Here is a 6000-nt window from a genome sequence, read left to right as displayed (position 1 = left end):
TTAGGACTTTAGATGATCAGGGCTTAGTCGGGAAAGAGAGAAATCAAACCAGTATTTTAAAAGAGAGAATTCTATGTAAACAATTGTTAACTAGGTAAGAGAGAATTCTATGTAAACAATTGTTAACTAGGTAACTGAAAAGGCTAAAAGCAGAGAGTAAGGTATCATGAAGCTACAGGTTCAGGAAGCAGCTAATGTCCCTAGAGGTGAAGGAACAAAGGGAAAGCATGCTTTTGTTAGAACTCACAAACTTGGAGGAGGGGCCCCTCAGAGCTGAATTTCTGGACCTTAGAGAAGGGAGTGTGGCTGAGCTTCTGTTAATGTTTCTAAGTTCAGAGGAGGGGGCCTCTCAAGCCCGGACCCAGAACTCAGAGAAGAAGGAGGCACTAGCCAACTAGTGATGCTGTTTCTGTGGGTCATGATAAGGCTGGTTCTGTGTGCATCAGAAAAACTGAAGACTAGACTTGACTATTACTAAGAAGAAGGCAGTCACTGACGGAATGAAGAAAGGGTGATGTGCTCAGAAAAAGGAAGCAGACGGGAGGCAGTGAGGAATAGCTTCCTTCTTCCTCCTCTGAATTTACAGTCTCACTCTACCACCCTATTGGCAAGGTACTAAAAAAGAAAAAAGCTGTCAAAAACAAAAATAGAATTTTTAGACTCTCAGATCCAGAAAAACAAATTTAGAATAAAAGGATGAGTTTAGACCTGAAAGGCAATAGACGAATAATTGATACAGACCATGTGTGCCACAAAAATAGGAATTTGGGTTTTAAGAGCAGTGGGAAGACACTGGTTGGTTTTAAGTGCGAGTCGGTGTGATGAGATTTTTCCTTTGAGAATATCTCTCAGGCTACTGTGTAGAAAGCAGAGCAGAGACAAGCAGGGTCAGAATCAAGAAGACCAGTTAAGAAGCTCTAGCAGTTTCTATATTATGCATTCAATTTTCTTAATAATTACAGAGTATTTAAATGATTTTTATTGGGTGAAATGTGTTTTTGGGGAAACTGTTCAATATTTATCTAAGTTGTCAAAATTTCTCCAGGCAAGAATACTGGAGTGGGTAGCCATTCCCTTCTCCAGGGGCTCTTCCCCACCCAGGGATTGAACCCAGGTCTCCTGCATTGGCAGGCAGATTCTTTACCATCTCAGCCTCCAGGCAAAATAGTAGATGCTTGCTTTGTGGGATATTTTCATTATAAAACTACACGTGTTAAATAGGTTTTTTGAGATTCAACTAACAAATATTCACAGAATAAACTCAGATATTCAGGCCCTATTATCATGCCCATGAAAATAAAGATGGGAACTTTCCTAATAGCCTGACTTAGGGTCAGCCAAAGAGCCACATTACTTTAATGTAGTTTTGAGGAAATTTCGGTGGGTGTATGCTCCATGGAATCCAATGACCCTAACTAAGCTATGATTATTTCTTATAACACTACTTGGCTTAGAAGATAGAGCACAATACTAGCCCATGAGTCACTGTGAAGGGGCAAAGGCATATATCAATTTGAAAGTCTGGCTTAAATGAAAGAACAATTTTAGATTAAGTAGGAAAATGAGTTGACTACATATTCTTCAGACCATCATTCATAGATATTATTTTTGTAACCAAACTTTTGATGTGTTTTGTTTGCCAGTTTCTGTGGTGTGAATACTCAAACCATGATCAGCTTCAAGCTCTCAACGTGACGTCACCCAACATGGAGTTCCGAAGGGATGAGAGAATGAGCTGTTGTGTGAGCCGATTCCAACACACACTGGATGTATCTGTAAATATTTCATAGTTTTGGTGCCATTTTAAATTCATGACATTGTAAATGTTCTGTTGTTGAGTGATGGGATTTTCTTGTCTTCCTTTAAAGAGAGTTAAAGTCTGTTTTCTTGGGGCAGTTAAGTTACTTGCAGATCAGGCTGATCTTTTTGAATTACAGCTTTATTTTACAGCCTTTACTTTAGGCTTAGTTTAGCTCTTCTATTGATACTAAGGCATGACCCTTCTGAGGTCTTTACTCAGTACCCCAAGTGTTCAACAAGTACTTTCCACTCTGCACAGTAAGAACTCAGGTCTCTCAGTCTTGTATCAGTTTTGGTGATTGTTTAGCTTAGAGATTCCCATCAGCTGCTCTTTGCTAGGCCTTCAGGGTTTCATCCAGAATGTGCCCAGATTAGTAGTTACACAAAATTTCAAGGGAGTCCCCATGCAGATATTTGAAGCACTTCATTATTTTTTTAATTTTTAATATTTTATATTGGGCTGTAGTTGATTTATAATGTGTTAGTTTCAGGTTTACAGCAAAGTGATTCAGTTATACAAATACATATGTCTATTCTTTTTCAAATTCTTTTCCCACTTAGGTTCTTATAGAATATTGAGCAGAGTTCCCTGTAATATATAGTAAGTCCTTGTTGATTATCTATTTTAAATATAGTAGTGTGTATATTCCAAATTCCCAGTTTATCCCTCCCGCTACCTTTCCCCTTTGATAACTGTAAGTTTCCTTTCTATGTCTGTGAGTCTGTTTCTGTTCTGTAAATAAGTTCCTTTGTATCATTTTTTTTAATATTCCACATATAAGCAATATCATATGATGTTTGTGAAACACTTTCTTTATATGGTGTCTTTTTAATACTCCCCCCCCACCACCACACCCCCTTCAGCCTCCAACAACTCCAGTCTTTGTCTCTTTAATTCAATAAGATCTCATGGGTTTTGACTGGGTTCCCAACCCCTGAGCAGAAGTTTAATAGCTAGAGTGATTGTGGGGCTCATTTATTTGTTTCCCTCATCTCTGAGGGCACATTCTTCACTCCCTATTGTCCCAATATCTGAATACAGTTGTTTCATTGATTTTGTCCCATTTTCTAGTTGTTTATACTGGAAGGGCAAGTTCCATTTCAATTACTCCTTTACAGTCAGAACAGAAGTTATTGGTTTGTTTTTTAATCTGAGTCAATACATGCTTAATGGAAAATGTTTGTGTTAAAAGGGCTGCTTTGTGTACTAAGGGCTCTGAGAGCAATAGAAACCAATTTAGGGGAAAACCAATGTGCATATTCTAGGTGGAGAGAGAGAGCTGGGGAGGCTTTTAGGAGAAGAAACTCAGAAGAAGTTCAGATGTTTCAAATCCAAACCAGAACTCCTAATCTTTGCCCCAGACCTGCTCCTCCAAGTATGCCCTATCTCAGTTAATGGCAACTTCATCCTTAGAGTTGATCAGACTAAAAACTTTGATGACATCCTTGTGACCTTTCTTTCTCTCTTATCCCACATCCAATCCGTCAGCAAACTCCATCAGACCTATCTTTAAGCTAGATGTAGAATTCAACCCTGTTTCATGGCTTCCACTGTCCCCACCCTGGCTCAAGCCATTAGCAGTTCTTGCTTGGATTTCTGTAGCAATCACGTAACAAATCTCCTGCTTCCACCCTTGTCTTCCTACAACCTATTCTCAATTCAGCAGCCAGAGAGATACTTCCATTGTGTAACTTCCCGATTCAAACCCTCCAATAAGCTCCTCATCTCCCTTAGAATGCCATGGGGACTTCCCTGGCAATTCGAGTGTTAAGAATCTGCTGGGCAATATAGGGGATGTGGGTTCGATTCCTGGTTGGGGAACTAAGATCCCATAAGCCGAGGAGCAGCTAAGCCCGCAAGCTGCAATTACTGAGCCTATGCACCACAACTAAAGGATCCATGTGCTGCAAAGAAAGATCCTGCATGACGCAAGGAAGATTCTGCATGACGCAAGGAAGATTCTGCATGCCACAACTAAGACCCGACACAGCCAAATAAATATTTTTAGAAAGCTCTGCAGTGGTTTACAAGGTCTCCCCTTACCTTTCTCCCTTTGACCTTTTTTTTTTTTTTTTTTTGGAGAACTAAATTAAACAGATTTTATTAAACATTTTAGGATGAGGAAAACAAGTGATATAAAATAAGTCATAAGAAATGCTCCCTGGTACTACTATGTCAAACCATTTTCAAGGTTTTACAAAATACTCACACAGCAAATACAAAAAGCTTCAACATACTCTTCTGACTTCTGCTGCAATAAATGCAACATTAACAAACATACAAATTTCCTCTGTACTTCTTAAAAGCAGAATTACTGAATTACTAATTTTTACAATGTTATTCATACACATTTTTATTCATATGCTATTAATGAGATCATTGCCAATCCATTATTTTCCTTAACTTTTTTAAAATTAAGCCAATAGATGTCATGCAGCCATCAAAAACCTTACAGTAAATTAAACAGGTTTGTAGTCCAATTTAGACTCTAGCTTCTTAGAATCAGCCACTTTCCTGACTGCTTTCATGAAGTCTTCCTGTACTACAAAATCATGATCGGCACGAATTGCAAACATACCTGCTTCAGTACAAACATTTCTTAGGTCTGCTCCATTAAAGCCATCTGAAAGCTTCACAATTGCTTCATAATCTATTTCACCATGCTTTGTAATGGGACCTGCATGGATTTTCAATATATCTAACCTTGCTTGTTCGTTTGGTAAATCAATATGTATTTTTCTATCTAATCTGCCTGGACGAAGCAAAGCAGGATCCAGTGTATCTGGTCTGTTAGTAGCCATGATCATTTTAACTCTATGCAGAGTATCAAATCCATCCATTTGATTCAGTAGCTCCATTAAAGTTCTCTGAATCTATCAGCTGAAGTACCCTCAGAAAACCGGCGACCACCAATAGCATCTATTTCATCCATAAAAATGATGCATGGCTGATGGTCCCTGGCATAATTAAACATTTCTCTGATCAAACGAGCACTTTCACCAATGTACTTGTCTACTATAGAACTAGATACAACCTTTAAGAAATTGCAATCCAGCTGGCTAGCCACAGCTCGTGCCAGGAGTGTTTTTCCTGTACCTGGTGGTCCATATAACAAACAGCCTTTTGGAGGTATTATTCCTACACGGTGGAATAATTCTGGGTTTGTAAGAGGTAATTCTATTACCTCTCTTAATTCCCGAATCTGTTCTGATAGCCCTCCAATCTCAGAATAAGAAACATTCCGAGGGTCCTCATGAGACATGTTGTAAACCAATGGATCCACTTCTCTTGGCAAATATCTCATGATAGTGTAGTCATATCCAAAGCAACTCTTGTTCCTGGCTTCAGCTTACTTTTGTCAAGCTGTCGACGACAACCCACAACATATCTCGGTCCATTTGTAGCTTTAACAATGAATTTTTCTTCAGTTAACTGCTTAAGTACTTCACCCACAATCTGCCCAACACTTTGTAGAGCCTTCAGATCATTTTCAGACTTTTCATACTGCTTGGTAAGTTCTTTTAATTGTTCCCTTAACTCCTTGAGACGGCCGTCAATCTCTTTGTTCTCCAGCAGTTTCTTGCGGTAGTCCTGAAGCGCCTTATCTCTAGGGTCCGCCATGATGAGAAGCCGTTGCTCATAGGGGATGCCGGGAATGGCCATGGCCGCCCGGGCGGGGGAAGGGGCGGGGCCTCCCTTTGACCTTTTTACTCTTCTCCGCCCTGCTCACTCTCCTCAGACCACACTGGTCTCCTTCCAGTTCCCATTTTCGAGGGCTGCCTTGACCTCAGGATCTTTGCTCTTCCTCCTCACTTTTCCCTTAATACTTTTCCCCCAAATACTCACATGGCTTGCTCCTTCATTTCTTTAAGTCTCTGCTCAAATGTCCCTTCTCAGTGAGGCCTTCCCTGACCACTCCATTTAAAATTGCAGTGACCTGACCTCCACACCTGCTCTGGCATCCCCACCACATCCTTCTTCCCTGCTTAATATTTTTCATAGCACTTACCCCTCCTAGTCTGTGATATAATTTATTTATTTATTTTGTTCATTGTTTGTCCTCTCCCACTACCACCATCACCACCACTATAACGGTAAATTCTGTAAGTCAGGAAGTTTTGTCTGTATTAGTCATTGATGCTCAGCACCTAAAAGAGTATCAGGCACAGTCAGCCTCGGTAAGCATTTCGTGAATAGAT

General features: G+C 39.9%; 1 pseudogene; it reads right to left on the bottom strand.

Annotated features, from left to right (window-relative positions):
- Nucleotides 1-4127: 4127 nt before the first annotated feature.
- LOC147356806 (26S proteasome regulatory subunit 10B pseudogene) lies at nt 4128-5479 on the bottom strand (annotated as a pseudogene).
- Between the last annotated feature and the right edge of the window lie 521 nt (nt 5480-6000).

Source organism: Bos grunniens, chromosome 16 (genome assembly GCF_055505025.1).
Source record: "Bos grunniens cultivar Pamir isolate PY7600 chromosome 16, Bosgru_T2T1.0, whole genome shotgun sequence".
Taxonomy (NCBI): Eukaryota; Metazoa; Chordata; class Mammalia; order Artiodactyla; family Bovidae; genus Bos; species Bos grunniens.
This window is presented reverse-complemented; position numbering and strand designations above follow the sequence as displayed.